Source organism: Talpa occidentalis, unplaced genomic scaffold, assembly GCF_014898055.3.
Source record: "Talpa occidentalis isolate TD23 unplaced genomic scaffold, MPIMG_talOcc4v2.1 talOcc4.3, whole genome shotgun sequence".
In the NCBI taxonomy this organism is placed as follows: Eukaryota; Metazoa; Chordata; class Mammalia; order Eulipotyphla; family Talpidae; genus Talpa; species Talpa occidentalis.
Window position 1 is genome coordinate 127,761,127 of NW_023603184.1, and position 19,116 is coordinate 127,780,242.

Below are 19,116 nucleotides of genomic sequence, written 5' to 3' on the forward strand. Positions count from 1 at the left end.
TTGCTCAAGCTTATAGCTGCTTTGAAAATGACCTTTATTTTTCTTTTTTTTTTAAAGATTTATTTATTTGTTTGTTTGTTTGTTTATACAAGCACTGGGTACAGTCAGAAGCACAGGAGGGTGAGAGAATTCACCAGAGCCAGAGCAGGGAGCAGAGCAGGCAGACTGACCAAGTACACTGCTGAGGGGAGCAGCGGGCGGCAGGAGAGGTCTGCGCACCATGTGGGACCCTCCTCCAGTGGCCGGGGAGCAGCCAGGGATCGAACCGGCGCTGCAGAGGCTGCAGGCAGCTTTGCAACCCAGCGCTCAATCGCTGCGCCACCGGGGAGGCCCAACCTTCATTTTTCTAATGACTGTTTTCTCTTTTATTTTATACCCTGGGTTCATGAGATTTTTCTTCTTTTGGTTGTTTATTTCTTGAGCTTTTCTATCTCACCTTTAAGCAGTTTCAGAAGAGTCACGTCTCACCTCCAACTCTACAAGCCACATTCTACCATAGGGAACGATTCATAATTTTCTCTTATCCTGTTTCTGAAAATGATTATCACCAATATTCTTCCCTTGATGCTTGGCACGATGATGGACTAGTCTACCCAATTTATAGGGGTCCACGTGGCATGATAAAGGATAATAATTTAGACTTTCTCTTTTATAAAATGACCAAGATGAGCTGCTATAAGGCTACTTGCTGCAAGTGTCTCCTCTACTCCAAACTTCTTGCAAAAGTAGTAACTGTACAGATCATAATACAACCCCACCTCTCCTGCCACTCAGGGAAGCCCAACCTATATATGCCCAACTTTGCCATTCCAAGCGTGTGGGTTATTGATTTTGTCCCCATAGCGTCACCTACTTGGGGGAAAGCTGCTCCCTTCATTGTGCCTGTTTTCTACTAGAAGAAATCATCCTTTCTTACAACCGGTTTTGTCTTGGTTCAAGTTTCACTGCACTTAATATTACTAATACATACATTCTCACTATAAGGTTTTAGTAATTATCAAAGATTGAGAGTCTTTCCCGTTTCTCATTCTCCTTGTTCTTTTTAGTTGGTTTAGAGAGAACAGAGGTTGCAGCACTCTGCTGCCACTAACCAAGAATGTCTCTCAAAATCATAAAACAAATTTATTATCAAATTTTACAATGCTATTTTTGTAATAATTTTCTATTTTAAAAAATCAGCATGCTATTAACTTGAGTCAATTCATTTTCACTGTCAAATCCACGTGATTTAGCTTTTAATGGCAAGTATTTATTTATTAAATACTTCTGAAAAGTCCATCCATAATATTCCCAGAAGTTGTGGCAAAAATAATAGCAGGAGATAACTTTTGCCCTTAGAAGATTATAATCTACGAGTTGAGATGCATTCAAAAGAAAGAAAGTGAGTAATCAGGGAACCTCCCCAGAACCCCCACCTCACCATCTCTATGAACAGGCTGCTCCATCTGTCTAGAGCAACTTTCCTCCTTGCGCCCCTGCTCTGTGAGCCATGTTCTTACTCTCCAGAACACAGCTTACTGGTGACCACACCAAGATTCCCAAAAGTTGAGTTAGCTCCATGGTCCTCTGAAGTACTCTGTATATATTAATTACTGTTTGGGCCCTTATATTCTTCTTTAATGGCCTAGTCTTCCCTTTGTCTTCTCTCCTACAAAATAAGCACCCAGAGGGATGAAGTTTTCCATTCATCATTATATTCCAGGGCCTAGCACAGTACCCAAATGTTACTGGGTGCTCAATAAATTACCTATGGACTATGTATTTCTGTGACTGTGACTCTTCCCAAAGGTTATGGTTACTAGATTCACCTACTGACCAGTCAATATTTTTTAATCACTAAGTTGTTATCAGATAATCTACACAATGACATCTAACATGGTCACATACCAAGAGCAAGTTTTCTAGTACAATACATCACATGCAGTAACATCAAAAGTTTTCATCAAACAGATGGCATGTAATTTGTGGTCCAATGTCTAGTTAGTAAAAAATGGTTTTTTTTCTTAAAGTAAGGACTTATTAAAATCTGCCTTCTAACTCTAAGAATTTAATTCGTCTACTGAACTGCCCTCTTTCGGCATTTACCAAAGTGCTAAAGCTTTTTGCTAACCACCGTTGGCATTATAAAAAGGTGTTTAATTTCAATATCTCATAAACAACTTCTCTTCAACCTTAATTTTTAAAATCTGTGATTAATTTTTTCCTCCATTTCTTGGATTTTTAGTGTTTTACTGAAAGTCAACTTTATGTCCTTCTCTGCATCTTCATCTTTTTAACCAATCAAGTTTTCTTCATTTTCAGATCCTTCTTTTAAAAGCTCGATTTAATCTTTATACTTATATCTTCAATTTCCTGATGTATTCATGTTAGGGGGAAGTATATCAGGGCTGCTCTGTAACATTCAGACTCACTTTATAAACTACAAAAGGAATGTTGAGGGGAAACTGCCCTCTAGTTTGAAATCTAACTTTCTTCTAAATGAGTATTATTTAGTATCAAAATCACTTGATCTATAAACTGGAAACAAGCATTCACTTGGTCTCTACATTAATAGGATTTTCCTCTTTAATTATAAACTGGAAACAAGCATTCACTTGGTCTCTACATTAATAGGATTTTCCTCTTTAATTAAAGAAATCATAACAGAAGTACTAAGGCAGATACCAGGAGAGAAAAACCTTCATTTTTTTTGTCATTCTTTATATCTCCCTCTCAGAACTGAAGTTCCTTTTCCTCCACTTCACCAAAGATGAAGTTCAAATGGCCTTCACTCTTTGGCGTTCATTGTAAGATATAAAGAAGAAATGAAACATTTAATATGTAAGTATAAAGTCCGCATGATCTTCATCAACTGTCTTATAGACTCTGATACTTAAAAACTCTTCCATTTTCTAAGCCATGAAAAAAAGCTGTATCCTAAACTCTAACTTTTAACATATGATGAATATAATCATTTTAAAAAAGAAAATCTTAACCAGAATAAATGTTTTAATATCGGCAGCAGATATTACCTTCTTCAGTTGTGGCGATAACTCTGAATATAAACAATGTATGCTGCCTTAAAGAGAGCACTTCAGAGAAGCAGTAGAATATACACCCCCTTATCTAATTATAACCAAAAAGCAAAAATAACCACTACAGAATAGTCCCACAGAAAGAATAGTGCCACAGCAAACATACCCATATACTGGAATTCAAGAGAAGGATATATAGTTAAGTATAAAATCTTTTAAAAAATCCTCCTTGACATTATATGCTGAGTTTAACTGGAAAATAAAACAATTCATTTCCACAGTGCTTTTCTTTTTTCAAATACAGAGGAATAAAACATGAGCAGGGAGAAAAGTAAGAAAGGCAAGCTTTTAAGAAAACAACTTGCTCCTTTGCAGTCTTCCAACAGCATAAACTATAAACCAATTTGACAAAAATATGAACATTATTCTCTTTGGGACTGCTGCTGTATCACCTCCATGTGGAATCTCTGTCATTGCTGTTCTTTTGATTCTCATGTTTCAGAAGCATGTTCATTTCACTGCCACAGGATTTTCCCCTAATTGCCTTCTGTAATTTCATATTCTACCACCTTTAAAGAGTCTATACCTACAACATACCTTTCAATATTTTTTGAATCAGCATGATTCTCAGAATGCTAGTTTTCTAATGTACTTAATGCAAATTAAAATATTTACTTATCCCAGAATCATCTATTTTAAAGTCTTAAAAAAAGTCCCCTATCCATTTTAAGCTTTTTTTAAAAAATAAGTTGTAATTCAATGCAATGGAGCACAAAATGTAACAAGATACTAATGAGATGAGAACACCAATTTTTTAAAAAAACTAATATCCCACATATCACTGTGAAAAATAGTAAAATTAGATTCAGAAATGATAAAAACCTGTGATTCAAAAAAAAGATCCCGTGTCAAAAATTCCCATCACCCCAAAATATAAGCAGCATTCAATATAAAATCCAAACTAGAATATTTTAAAATAAATCAAATGAATGCTTATTGAATGTCTATTATGTGCCAAATACTGTGCTCAAATGGAGCTGTTTAAATAAATTTGTATTATGAATTTAAATTAAAATGGCCTATATTAGTTGAGTTCCTTACCTAATGTATTAGAAAAAGAGAGTTTACGCAGAGGCCCAGAGCACACTTGGGTTCTCGTGGGTACTAGAGGCGGCACTCAAATCCGGTTCTACAAACCACCACTTACATGTGGGACCTTGGGCCAGTGATTTGAGTTTCAGTTTTCTCATGTTACGGAGAAATTATAATGCTATGTATTTCACTGACTTCTTAGGTGACTCAAATTAGGTTATTTCACGAATCACACTTAGCATAATAACCATGATGTAGTAATCACTTAATATTAACTACTATTAGAAGCAGTAAGTAGTAGTTTATTGGTATTATCATTTTAATCTAGAATCTGCAGGACGAAAATGCGATCTCCAGCTGCTAGCGGTTTTCTGAACAGTAGTGTAATTCTCCTTTCAGTCAAGACCTCCCACCTTCTGGGGGGAGGGTAACAGAATCCACTGAGAACTGTCTCCTATAATCCATATTTACAATTTAATATTAAAAATACCTTCATCATATAGAGCATCAATCTACTGATGTTCTTATCATGCAATCACTAGCAGAGTGAGCGCTTTCATTAGGTTTTCGTGTTTGTGAGAACCGGTTAACCTTCCTTTACAACAAATGCTTTCTGAGTTTCTATCTATGTCACAATCACTCTCAATTGTTATAGAAACCCTAAAATTGCAAGAGAGAAGAAAGAAGAAAAACTAAGTTGTGGCTATAGTCCTCAGAGTTCTTTTGTTCTAAGAATCTGAAACGAATGGCCTCTTTGTTGTTCTATTCCACATACACTTCTCCATCCTATCTTACTTGACCTCTTCTGCAGCCTATGGCACTGTTGACTACTTTCTCTTTCTTGAAAATATCCCCTTTCTGGCAGCTCAGCCATGGCCTGCCTTTCTCTTGGTCCCACATTCAAATGTCAATGTTCCCCAAGATTCTTTTAATCTTATTTTATAGAGCTGCAGGATGAAATAGGCTGCAGGGGTAGGGCTGGGGCAGACTTTGCTCACCTAGAGAAGGCTGACTCAAACCAGCTCCAGCACATTGTCCCAATTAGAAAAAAAAAACCACACGAAAATGTGGACCTAGGGTCTCCAGGTCTTTCAATTGTTCAAAAGAAAAAAAATCCAAATTTCCTCACAGGATATTTTTTTCATGTCAGCAGCTCATTTAAACTGTTAAAATGCAAAGTGTGTGACCCTGAGCAAGTTACTTTACAAATAACTGTGCCCTCCTCTATGAAACAGCAGTGATTAAGCCACACACAGAAGTGTGAGTCAAATGAAACATTTCTACTGCAGACTTTCATTTTAATTTCTACTCCGCATCTACCCCAAGACTAAAGGTTTTTACCCCAGATTTCAAACCAAATGCACAAAATTGTGAATGTGCATAAATGTATTTTTCTGGGAAAAAAACATTAAAGTTAAGGAGATTTCCCCTCCCTCAAAAAATAAAGTTCAACAAATTCTAAACCAAAAACAAACCAACCCAACAACCAATGACTCAGCCAAATTCTTCACCTCTCATCGGCCCCCACCGGTTCCCCAATCTTCATCCCATCAACCCATGCAGACCACTTTACTGAGACCAGGCTCTCCCACCTGCTTCTCTCCATCTCCATTGCCACCGCCTTAGTAGAAACCTTCACACTCTTCTCAGCAGTTAGTTGCCTCATCAGTCTAATTCCAGTCCTACCCCTTTTTATTCCACGATCTGTACAACTCAAATCCACTAAAACGTAAATAACTAGTTCGGCCAAACTGACTGCAGGATCTGTGGATAAACGTAAAAGGAACCCAAACTTCTCAGGACCAGGCCCTGCTGACCCTCTTCCCCTTTACTCTAATTTCCCCAAATCCTATAATTTGCAACACAGAATACTCTTTTGTCTGAAGGCATTTATTCATACTTGCAGGTCCTACCTCCTGGAATGCCTTTCTAACCCCTCCCACTGTCTTAGCTGAAAGGCTTGCCCCGGTCACAATAAATAGGTTTTCTTCCTCCAGATTAATCTAGCTTTTATCAGTCAATTTGTAAATCGCTGCTAATTTTTCTTCTAGACTAAAAACTCCTCAAGGGCAGAGAATGTTTCTTTGTCCAATAAGGCCCAGGGCTAACACAAAAACTTAGTTAAATGAATGAAACAGCAAAAGTTAGAGCAACTCCTACCTTTAAGTCAGGTAAACAGCCTCAAGGTCCCAAGGTGAGTCCCCCCAGAGCCACACACTACTCAACTCCTTCAAAGCCCAACCAGGCAGACTACTTGAAGAGGTTAAAGGCAACAGTTTGAATTCAAATAAACCCACCTTCTTTGCCCACGGGGAACTTAGCATTCCTTTACATTTACCAATTTACTGAATTCAACAGCAGAGACAAGGCTACCACCACATTGCTGACTTTCTAGAATCAGCTAATTTTTTTTTTTTAGGCACAGAATATTTGCCCCTTGAAGGTAATTATAATATTCTATTTGTACTCAAACACTAAGTAGTATTAATATATACTGAATCAACGCATACACACTGAAAAATTCCACATCGGGAATATTAAAAATCTTTAAAGAAAAATCTTTAAAGGGACTTATATAAAGGTCAGGTACCATGTACCATCCCAAAGGCTTTATGTGCAATTTCTCATTTAATCTTCACAGCAACTCCATAAAGAAGGTATCATCACCCCCTTTTACTGATGAAGAAACTGAGAATGAGATTAAGTCATCAGTACTGATCACAGGCAGGATTCAAGGCCCATTTGACTCCAGAGCCCAAGCTTTTAACCAGTACAAAACCACACGACAACTGTTAAAGATCTTGAGATTGTTTACAATATACGCACCCACCATCACACAAAAAGAGAAAGAACAGAACAGCAAGATAAAATGCTAACAATGGTTATCTTCTGAATGGAGCAAATAGGTTTAATGGGAGAATATGAACACATTTTACTTTTAGACAGAAAACACATAAACAGGAAAAATGGTATTTAGGTGGTGCCAATAGCAAGTATGGTAGGCTAGGAGAATTTTTAATGAACACTTACTAGGAGCCAAGCACATCAGCTATCTCATCTAAATGGTATATCCAAGAAATGTTATTTTCATTTTATGGACAAAGAAACAGAAAGATTGAGTACCTGCCTAGTGAAAGAACTGGGGCCCAAAGCCCAGTTCAAATTTATTGACCACAGGATACCAAGTTACAGATAAAGTTTAGCCAAAAATGTTGTCTAAAAAATAAATCACATTCTGGGAAAGAATCAGAACCAGAATCAGAACTAGCCTGGCACCCGCAGTGAAAGGAAGAAAGACAGAGGCCTGTGGTTTAACTTTTAAGTTTTAGTCATAACTATCTCTACAAGTATCTCAAAATAGTCAGGAGCATGTATAAAATCAATCTTCTCCATCAGGGCTGTGGGAGAAACCCACATCTGATGGGAAGACGACTCCGGGCTGCTTTGCCCAGGCCAGAGCGCTGTTAGCATAAACTGAATGGACTTAGCTGGACCTCAATTGTGCAGGCAGTGGAGTACTGGCTTTGGGAGCAACTTGGCGCCTCCAATCCAGTCTCACCTATTCATCTATTGTTTACAGGTTCCCAGGTGTGTGGTAGAGAGGGGGGGAAATAGGTGTTCTATGTCTGAGGACACTGTTCTGTGTGCAGATAGAAATGACCTCTCATCCAAGACTCTGGTTCTTAACCCACTGAGAGCTGCTAACCCTGGGGGAACATCTGAGATAAGGAGTGATATTTTTTTTTCAAGTAACATTTAATTTTAGATGCTCTGACTTAGAAATTTTAAAAATCCATAGAAATTGTTATAGGGCAGCCCCCTAACAAAATTTCATTTATTTCAAAATAGTAACAATAAGATTTGCTGGGAAAAACACTTGGGGTGGGGTATAAAAAGTTGGAGTGGGGCATACAAATTTCCTATACAATCTTTCAAAGGAAAGAAAACCTGATTGTTTGATTTATTTACAAATTAAAATTAACATCTACTTATGAAACTAAATATTTAATAGTGGAAAAGTATATTCCCTTAGCAATTTTAAATAAATTCATTTTTTGCCCTGAAAATCTCTTGCTAGTTTCAAATGAAATGTAACTTAAAAATATTAAACTCACTATCCTTTCAGAATTAAAGTAGCCTTTGAGGTGAACAGATTAGAAATTAATACATGCTTGGGAAATGGTGGGGCAAAAGTACAAAGCTTTGGGAACTCGTACATATACCTTAAAAAAGGTATGAAGCAAAGATAAAGGGATTTTTTTAAACCTTAAAATGTTCTAAGGAAAGAGACTCAATGATTTCTTCCATCCAATATGCTATACAAATAAGGTCAAACTATAAAAGAAGTTAATATTTTTTGGTACACAAGGCTATTAAAATGTCCAAGTCACCGAGCAATTTCAATTAATTAATAAAGTTAAACAACCATTAGATGTAATTTGCATTTTTGTATGAAATCCACACAAATCTCAAATGTCAGAATTTTCTTAAGTAAAATGCTAAGTGACTGGATAGCTATCATTGTGGAGAAACACAAGTTTTACTTTAGGCAGACAAGGAAAAGACTGACACTTAGTAAGAATCACAGGAGATGACTCCAGACACAAGTCAGCACTGACAAGTCAAGCATTATCTAGCCGTTGCTCTGCCAGCACCAGCTTTTCAGTAGGGAAGAGTGCTCTGGGTCTGAGCTGTCAGAATGTGGAAACCTTCTGCTGCCTAAGTCCAGCCTGCTACCCAGGCAGGACACACACACACACACACACACACACCCCTACACACCTCACTGCCCCAGGAACACTAAAAAGAGAAAGGGAAAACAAACGAAAGAGGAGAAATAACCTCTCCAAACATGCCCACGTGGGTGTTGGTAGCAGGCGGAAGGGTACATTTCATTTCATTATTCAATAGCATTTCAAGTTCAATACTAAAGAACAAACAGGAGGTTAAGTGGAGCCACAGGAAAAACCCCATCGCTAAAAATCTGGAAATCTAGATTTGGAAATTTAAGTGCTCTACTTAATTTTTTTTTTAAACTTTCAAAGTGCAAGTCACTAAAATATTGCTAAAATTGAATCTATCTAAACATGGGGGTTGGGGGGAGAGGAACCCTACCAAAACCACACAAGTGCCAGCTATGTTCAGAGCTCCCTGAGGGCTGTTCCACAGACCCCACCAGAGTTTGGACAAAACAAGTTTCCTTAAAATCCCCATTTTTTTTTTTTCCGCATTTCTAGGGTCGATTTTAAGAGTAGCACATAAATTCAAATAGTTGTTATCAGAATAAATAAACTACTGATCCTTAAACTGCAGACGTAGTTTCAGGAACTGCTCTGCCCACCTCCACTCCCTCCTCCGAAATTTTAATGCTTTCAAGCGTTTTGACAACCAGGGTCTCCCCCGGGCTCTGTTCACGTGTTTGTTTCACCGGAGAGTGACCAAGTAGGGCAGGAAACTCCCACCTCGGGGTCTACTTCAGAAATCCTGCCCCCCTCGCTCCTCACCGCTCCCTACACCTTTCCCAGGTTGGGCTGTTCAGAAAAGAGGGGGGGCGGGGGTCTTGAGATCCAAAGGAGTTCGGGAGGAAAGGAGGGTGGGGTGATAAATCCGAAAATAACACCCCCAGTTGCTGAGGCTGGGCTAAAAAAGGCGAATTAGGAAAGCCTGCCCGGTACAAATACTACCTGAATTTACCTCCTCCCCTCCCACTGCAAAAAGCCCAGTCACTAACTAGCAAGCTCAGAAAAACCCCTGGAAAACTTTTCCAAACGGGAAGAGCAGGCCCCCTCCCCAAGCTGGGGGCTCGCGGGGAAAGGGCTGGAGTTTGCAGCCCTGGAAGGGCTCGCGGGGGAGCGGGGTGGGGCGCGGGCGATGGGGTGCAGGGGCGGAGTACCTTCAATGGACAGGAACTGGCAAAGAGTTTCAAAATAGCCGAGTGCTCTTCCCCGCGCCCTCGGGGGTCCCGAGCGCCAGGACCAGGGTCCCCAAAAGGCGAGCAGCCCCCAATTCGGGCCTAAAAGGAAACTTTCCGGGCCGCGGCTGCACCTGACTCCTCACCGCCCCTCCACCCCACCCCACGCCCGCCAGGCCGCCCGCCCCGCCCCGGCCTGGCCGCCCCGCGCGCAGGAGGGGGAGAAATAAATTCAACTATAACCGGATTTGAGGGGGGAAGCTAGAGGCCCGGGGGGAGGGGTAGGTGGGCGCCCTCCCCCCAGTTCTAGGCCCAGACGCCCCTGTCCCAACAGCCCGGGCCTGCCCCGCCGCCGGGGCGCCTCCGGGCCGGCACTGGATCGGCCCGCAGCGCCGTCGTCCCGCCCGGAGCCCCCGAGGGGCCCGAAGGGGCGCCGGGAGGCAGGGGGTACGGGCATAGGGCGCGGCCGCCGCGGGGCCCGCCGGCCCGAGGCCTAGCCGGCGCCCCCCCACCCCCACGTCCGCCCCACACCCCCAAGCCCGGCCCGCGCAGGCCGCGCCGCTCGCCTCGCTCCGGCCCGGGCCGGACCCCCGCCCGCTCGCCCGCCCGCCCACCCGCGGGCGCCCCCGAGGCCCCCGGTCCCCCCGTGCCCGCCACCCCGGCGCCGGCCCCTCTCACCCTTTCATTCTCTGCCCTGGGCCTGGCGCGGGCCGGCGAATCCCCGACCTCACGTAAGCGCGCTCGCCGCCCGCCCTGTTTGCGCGGCCCAGCCCGCCGCCCTACGGGAGCCCGGGGATGTGGGCCGGGCCTGGGGCCGCCTCTGCTTACCTTTCAGCTGCTTTTTTTTTTCTCCTTCCCCCCTTTTCCCTCGGCTGGGCTGACAGATCAGAGTGAGAGGCGCTGGCAATGGACTGGGAAGCTCGGCTGCCGCTGCTACTGCTCCCCCCTGGGCTCCGGCGAGAGCCTTGCCCTGTCAAGCAAGAGGGGTGAGGATCATATTTTTATTTTGGAAACTAAAAAGTGCTCCCAGGGTCGGTGATTATTAAGGGGAAATCCCTGAATATACTCTCCAGCCAAGAAGGCAGGGCTGCCGGGTCTGCACAAGAAGAGGCAGCAGCCTCCTACAGCACCACTACAGGCACTGCGAGGACATAACACCAGACCGCCGCTCCTCTGCCCTCCGAAACGACAACTTTCCTACCATCTTGGAGGCAGAGCAAAGGGGGGCCAGGGGGAAAAGTGCACCCGCTCCCGATAAAGTACAAATTTCTACTTCTCGTCTTTGGAAAAAAGTCCGCTCCGGCCGTCTACACCGGCGCCTGGGGGAAAAAGCAGGGAAGAAACTGGGGATGCTTGAGAAACGTTTTCATTTGCACCTGGGGGGAAAATGTTTCTGCATCTTCTGATGGAAAGAATTCTTTACAAGACACAGGTTTTCCGGTGATTATTTTCTATTTTCTATTTAATTTTTTCCATGTGAGTGACAGTGGTGTTCTAATTTTTTTTTTCAGGCTAATGATAATTTTTCTCCATTATAGATCAAAGTTCTGTGTCTGGTGGTCAGTTTATGAATTTGTACAAGTGACTTGATAACCACTTTGTTTGCTTGTTTGCATGTTTATTATAATAGATATATTTTATCTGTTTCTTTATATTATATATAAAAATGTGCGGTATGTATTGCCCCTCAAAACTCACATTGCCGAAGGACAGTTGTGAAGGGATGTCTTTTGTCTTCTTTTCTTAAAGCATTGTTAATAAAACCTATTGATTGTCCTGAAAGGCAAGATATAGCTGTTTATTTTTCACAGTGCAAATAAAGGCAGAGATGGAAGTGGGCACTTACATACAAGTTAGGTATAATTGTCTTTCTAGAAATTATCTTAATTGTTATGATCTGCCCAGAAAGGAGGATCACTGTCAAACTGGGAATAGATTTTAAAAACAGCTTTAGATTTTCTTTTAAGTAAAATGGCTTATTAAGAATTATATCCAGGCATTGAATTTTTTAATTCTAATTAAAAAATTAGAGTCTTTAAGGTTTTGCTCTTTGGTACATTACAATATGTTGCTGTCCACTTTGTGTGTCACAGAATTGAGAAATGTGTCTATTTTTATTAGAGTTGAAATATTGTTGATTCACCACTTCCAGTGTGCTGCCTGGCTATATAAATGACTTAATATATTGCAACGAATGTCTTGAATCTTCTTTTTCTAAAGAGCAAAACTTAGTAGATAGGTAGAATCAAAAGTGCACCTTGCTGGGGCTGCAGAGGTGAGGGAAGGAGGGGCACTAGAACATTTTCTTACTGGAGGGGAATAAATTGCAAGGATTTTTTTTTTTTGAGGGGGTAGGGGGTTAAGCAACAGAAGAGTACAAGAAGAATCCCTATAGATCTCTTTGTACCTGCAGAGAATGATGAATTGAATCTTGTACTAAGTTATTTCTCTGACCCATGTTGGCTAACCTAGTAGGAATGAATTTGTAATATTAATGCCTTGAATCAGTGGACTAATTTCTTTCATTAAAAATTTATTACAAAGCATTTAGAAATAACTGGTGACTTCATTTTTAAGACGTTTATTTTTTAAGCATCCAAATTTAGAGAGCCCCTTAACTGTAAATGAGTTCAGATAATGCATTGTCAGATACTTGTTATTTTCACACTGACCACCATCTTTATCTAAAATTGAATATAGTAGCTTTAATAGTCTGGGTTTTCCTTGGTAGTTTTTTTATTTTCTTTCTCTTCGGTAGAAAAACCCAAAATAATTAAAGCAAAATTAACTGATTCTTATCTCAGAAACCTAAGCTGTGAAGTAGATTCAACTTATACTTTTTTTTAACATTTGGGCATTTTTTGGACATTAGGTTTGTTGTTTTTTTTTTACATTAGTTATATATTAAAGATTTATTTATTTATGCATACAAGAACTGGGGTGTAAGCCAGAGGTGCAAGGGGACATGGGTGGTGAGAGGAGTCACCAGAGAGTGGGGAGCAGAACAGGCAGATCCACTGATATACACTGCTGAGGGGAGCAGCGGGCAAGAGAGACAGGAGAGGCCTGCTGCGCCATGTGGGTTGCTCCCTGCCTGCTGAGGATCCAACTTGTATTGCAGTGGCTGGAAATAGCTTGAAAGCATTGTCTTTAACACCTGCGTCACCAGGGAGGCCCCCTACATTAGTTATAATAAAGATATTACTTCCTTTGGGCTTCCCTCATGGCGCAGGGGGTTAGGCACCTCACTATGAGGCAGTCCGCAGCCTCTGCAGCACCAGTTCGATCCCTGGCTGGCCAGAGAGCAGCCCATATGGTGCAGCAGACCTCTCCTGTCTTGCCCACTGCTTCCCCTCAGCAGTGTATATCAGTCAGTCTGCCTGTTCTGTTCCCTACTCTGTCTCTGGTGAATCCTCTCACCACCCCCATCTCTGGCCTGTACCCCAGCTCTTGTATGCATAAATAAATAAATCTTAAAAAAAAAAAAAAGATATTACTTCCTTTAATGTAGGTAGAACTCTAGTGGACTTGAGAAACATGTTTTCCAGCAACTTACTGTTCCTTTTTTTTTTTTTTAACTTACTGTTCCTTACAGATGGCATGATTTAATAGGTATGCTTTAAATTTTTCAAGATTTAACATGTTTGCTCAAGCTGATTGCACCCTTTATTGCAGTCCCTCTAGTGACCAAAGAAACTTGTTTATGTGACATTTGTCAAGGGAGAGGAATATGCTGCATGCTCATAATTGAGCATTTCAGTGTCTTTCCTCTTTGTAAAGCTTGACTAGTGCGTGGCTGCCATTCATGACTTTCATCCACCATCTAAGTACTGTAATGCAGACGTGGGGAATTACTGCTCAACTAAGAAGGGAATCCCACCAAATTTGTAATGTTGGCATAGCTGACTGATTAGTGTTTATTTCAATAAATAATTATACTCTTTGGGTACTATGTCTCCAATTCCTGGAAGCTGCGGGTGCAAACAAAGCTACTGTCTTAATTATCTCTTATTTTCAACCAATATAATTCCCAGAACTTTATTGAGTGTCTAATGTATCTTGATAACATGCTAGACACTTTTATATATGTATTCACATATAATTCCTCCGAGAATTCAATAGGTACTTTACTTTTTTCTTTCACCTTTCAGATAGAGTTGCGATAACTGTCTTCACTTTCAGACAATGAAGACCTTCTTGGCTGTAAAGTTTTATAATAAGGTTCCAAATCTTCATTCTGCTCTGGAGTTTCTCAGTTTCCTACTATAGCTCTATGCTGTATATCTATAAATACTCAGTTCCTGCCATATGCTCTTTACCAAAATCAAACTGAGTAGCCAGCATTTAGCGCCTTCTAAGCTCCTTAGTGGCACTCAGTGGTGACTCATTTCACCCTAATGAAGTCTAGAACCTATGTATATCTGTTGTTTTGAAGAATGCAATATATTTCTCAATTGAAATGCATTGTGATTAAGAGGGACTTGCTTCTTGGTCTGGAAAATGAACAGTATGTATTGTAAAGCACTAGCAATTGTGGAATTAGGCCATTTTGTAAAAGATCTAATGAATGGATGCCTGAGTGATCTGCAGCCATGACTGTCTACGTTTTGTGTGTGTGTTTTTAAGATTTTATTTATTTATTTTTGCATAGAAGAGCTGGAGTGTAGGCCAGAAGTAGGGGGGAGGGTGAGAGGATTCACCAGAGACAGAGGAATGTACTGAAATACACTGCTGAGGGGAGCAGCGGGCAAGACAGGAGAGGTCTGCTGCACCATGTGGGTTAGCCCCCTGATAGCACTGAGTCTTAACCCCTAGGCCACCAGGGAGACCCTTTTGTCTAAGTTCACCTATCTGATACTTGGAAGTGGTGTCTTTTGTTATCATGCTTTAATTTTACAAATAAAGTAGCTTGTTTAGCCTTTAGCTGAAATAGAAAAACCCTTGCCTTAATTATTTTTACTATTATAAGGCTCTTTAATTGATCTCCCGTTTAGTATTAATGATTTTAATTTTGTAAAAATTACGCACCTTATTGTGTATACTACTGTGAAATTAAGGACGCACCAGTAGTATCCCTTAAAAATTCTCATTAATAGACTGTGACTTTAAAATGAAAGATTTGTGTATGTTTGATATATAGATGCCTTTATTAGTGAGTGTTTGCTGACAGACTTATCAAATATTTAAGAAGACAGAGCAGACAGGGCTATACAATTAAGTAACGTTTCTTTGCAGGAGTAGGGGTATGGCTACAAACCTTCCCTAATCAGATAAAAGTTTTTTCTAACACTCCCAAAGACTGTAAAGTTATACCTAGAGCCTTTTACTAGTTGGAAAACTCGCAAAGAGGTAAAAAGCGTGTACCCCCTAAAAGGTTTCAGATTACACCATTGTGATCTCTGTAAATACCATACTTTTTTTCACTTTAAGTAGTAGTTCTGTTTTGGAAACATTTGTTGGTTATGTTTCTATCAAAAACAAAGATTTTGGTTTTATTGTAGTTACTGCTCCCTGCAAGAAAATGTTACTGAGAGAAGCATTGTGTTTGGTAGACATCCACGTCATCGCTTTAGATTATCTGAGTGTGAAGTTTCTGTACGATAGATCCAGCTATAGTCAAAGCACACATGATCAGATCATCTTCACATTCTAACACCTAACTTGGGGATACTCAGATCCGGACTACACCATGATGCCAAGTCAGAAGCCAAAACAATCTCTTTTTTTTTTTAATTCCCACAAGAGCCAAGAGATATCTGGAAACCAGCTGAAAACACTGGCAGCAGCAGGGACAAGACATGTCCCAGATGTCTTTACACTGCCTTCTCATCATGGTACAGGGGTGACAGGGACATGGTAGTGTCCCATTAACTTCTGACCTTAAACTAAGGAAAACTCAGAAGTCATATTTTAAGTAGTGATTGGTAAAAAACGCTCTGATGCGATATTAAAGATAGAATTTGGGTAGAATTATAATTGAGTATCAGCCTTTTCTATATAATGAAAACTCTAGGTCCCAAAAGTGGTAGTTAGCTAAAACATTGTAGGAAGAGAGATCCAGAGTGCTCAGAATAATATACAGAGATCAATGGAAAGGTGACAGTATTCAGTTCTGCCATATTTTGGCTAGGCAAGGCTTTGTAGACCCACTGGGAAGGTAACCACTACTTTTTTTTTTTAAGATTTATTTATTTACATACAAGAACTGGGGTACAGGCCTGAGGTGCGGGGGGTAAGAGGATTCACGACAGAGTGGGGAGCACAACAGGAGGAATGACGAATCCACTGCTGAGGGGAGCAGCGGGCGAGTCAGGAGAGGTCTGCTGCACCATGTGGGCAGCTCCCTGGCCAGGGATGGAACTCCTGCTGCAGTGGCTGCAGACAGCTTCACAGGTTGTCTTAACCCCTTGTGCCACCAGGGTGGCCTGGTAACCACTATTTCTATGACAAAATAAACTCCAGCTCTCAAACAACCAATTTACAGTATGTTTTGAAACACAGCCTATTAATAAGTTTGAACTTCCTGTAGTGTACTATCTTTGCCATATTTGTTATAAAATGCCAGAATCCAATAGTAAAACTTGGGGTGGGGGGAGCTCTCCTTCAAATAAAATAAGGAGTAACTGTGAACATAATTCAAACAGCTTGGTTTAAATTCCAAGACAGGGCCTCCCCGGTGGCGCAGCGGTTGAGCGCTGGGTTGCGAAGCTGCCCGCAGCCTCCGCGGAGCCGGTTCGATCCCCGGCTGCTCCCAGGCCACCGGAGGAGGGTTCCACATGGCGCGCAGACCTCTCCTGCCGCCCGCTGCTCCCCTCAGCAGTGTACTTCGGTCCTTCTGCCTGCTCTGCTCCCTGCTCTGGATCTGGTGAATTCTCTCACCCTCCCGCGCTTCTGACTGTACCCAGTGCATGTATAAACAAACAAACAAAATAAATAAATAAATAAAGCATGCCTCTATTAAAAAAAAAAAAAAAAAAAAAAAAACAAGGTTTAAAATCTACTCTGATTTGTATTTTAAAAAAAAAATAAATTCCAAGACAGAAATGCTAGGGTTAGTTGTAGACCAAGAAGGAAGAAAAGACCTCAGTAACTAAAAATTGCACTGTTTACCTTAACTATATACATTTGTGTGTGTGTTTACATACCTGGATGCAATGTGGTCTTATAGTAGGTATTTGCATTTTGCTCACTTATTTATTTTTTACATTTTATTTTTTTTTAAGATTTATTGATACAAGAACCGGGGTACAGGCCAGATGCGCGGGAGGGTGAGAGAACTCACCAGAGACAGCGGGGAACAGAACAGGCAGACTGACGAAACACACTGCTGAGGGGAGCAGCGGGCAAGTCAGGAGAGATCTGCAGCGCCATGTGGGACCCTCGCTGGTGGGCCAGGATCGAACCGGTGCTGCAGAGTCTGCTGACAGCTTCACAGAGCAGCGCTCAACCGCCTGCGCCACCAGGGGAGGCCCTATTTTTTACATTTTAAAAGGACAGCTTTATTAGGAAAAAGAAAAAAGAGAGAGAGAGAGAAGCACCTGCATAGTCACAGGGAGTCAGGAGAGCTGCTCGTTTCATTTTTTTTTTTTTAAAGATTTATTTATTTATGCATACAAGAGCTGGGGTATAAGCCAGAGGGTGGAGGTTGAGAGGATTCACCGAGACAGAATGGGGAGCAGAACAAGCAGATATACTGAAATACACTGCTGAAGGGAACAGCAAGGAGAGGTCTGCTGAGCCATGTGGGTTTACTCCCTGGCTGGGAATAGAACTTGTGCTGCAGAAGGAGCTTCATAGTGCTGAAACTTAACCCCTTGAGCCACCAAGGATGTCCTGCTTGTTTTATTCTTAAGGAAAACCCCAAAAAAGGAAGAAATAAGGATAGAGAAACAGTTAAGAGTCTACTAAAAACTACCTGTCCTCATTCTCTTACGCTGTTGTTCTTTAGGCCACAAGCAAGCCATGACCATTCTTTTCTTGATATGCACTGTTCTCAGCTTGCCAGTTAAATCCCACACTACTTTGTTTTTTTTTTTTTTTTTAAGAGGCATGTTTTATTTATTTATTTGTTTGTTTGTTTTGTTTATACAAGCACTGGGTACAGTCAGAAGCGCGGGAGGGTGAGAGAATTCACCAGAGCCAGAGCGGGGAGCAGAGCAGGCAGAATGACCGAAGTACACTGCTGAGGGGAGCAGCGGGCGGCAGGAGAGGTCTGCGCGCCATGTGGGACCCTCCTCTGGTGGCCGGGGAGCAGCCGGGGATCGAACCGGCGCCGCAGAGGCTGCGGGCAGCTTCGCAACCCAGCGCTCAACCGCTGCGCCACGGGGGAGGCCCCTAAATCCCACACTACTTTGATACCATGTCAAAATCTGGTCCCTGAGGTCTCTTGATGCCAACTAATAACCTTTTTCTTTCTTTAATGCCTTATGCTGTTTTCTAGGTTTTGTCTTTCCCACATGTGTTCCTCTCGTGAAAGAGTAGCTGTAGTGGTGAATAGCTCAATCTTGAGTCATGACCATCTGGTTCAGAAACCTGGCTCCACCATTTTCCCACTGTGTGATCTGAGCTAACTACTTAACCTCTCTGGGTTTACTCATTTGTAAACATAGGCATAATGATGACCCACCCCCTTGGCTTGTGAGGGAGCAATGACAGTGCATTGGAGACACAGGGCAGGGTCTCCAGCACACAGTGAGTGCCAGGAGGAAAGGGCTGCTCCTTTTGGTTGCTTGCCAGGTCAGAGAGGACTATTTTGTTTTTGTTTTCGTTTTAAACCAAGACAATGGAGTTAGCAGCACTGGTCACAAACTGCACTCACTAGAGAAAAATATGAAAGAAGACTGTGATGATGACATATCACACAGTTACATTAAAAAGCATTGTGATTTTTCCCCCCAGATTTTTTGGAATACCCAGATAGTGAAGAGTCTGCAATAAGGAATTTTAAGTGTAGCTGAGATGTTTCATGTACTGAAGTTTTTCCATCAAGGTTTTATTTTTATATTCCCCATACAATTGCAACCCCCTTATTTTGACCCCAATTCCCCCCCCTCTCCCGCCCTCTACCCCTCAGAGTGTCTCTGGTTCATAGTTTTTTGT

General features: G+C 41.6%; 1 protein-coding gene and 1 long non-coding RNA gene across 7 annotated transcripts in view; one reads left to right on the forward strand and one right to left on the reverse strand.

Annotated features, from left to right (window-relative positions):
* The window catches only part of INO80D (INO80 complex subunit D), a 56,312-nt gene extending 45,066 nt beyond the window's left edge, over nucleotides 1-11,246 (reverse strand). For 2 of the 6 annotated variants that reach the window (XM_037523909.2, XM_037523904.2), the window contains exon 1: nucleotides 10,846-11,246. The gene's annotated coding sequence lies outside the window, so the exon portion shown is untranslated. Of the gene's footprint in view, nucleotides 1-9,999; nucleotides 10,151-10,695; nucleotides 10,782-10,845 lie in introns of those variants that run through there. The other 4 variants (XM_037523910.2, XM_037523907.2, XM_037523908.2 and 1 more) reach the window with 2 other exon arrangements.
* LOC129146653 (uncharacterized) lies at nucleotides 10,677-11,794 on the forward strand. The gene is made up of 2 exons (XR_008553636.1): nucleotides 10,677-10,748; nucleotides 10,902-11,794. It is a non-coding gene; the product is annotated as an uncharacterized LOC129146653 (long non-coding RNA).
* Nucleotides 11,795-19,116: the final 7,322 nt, after the last annotated feature.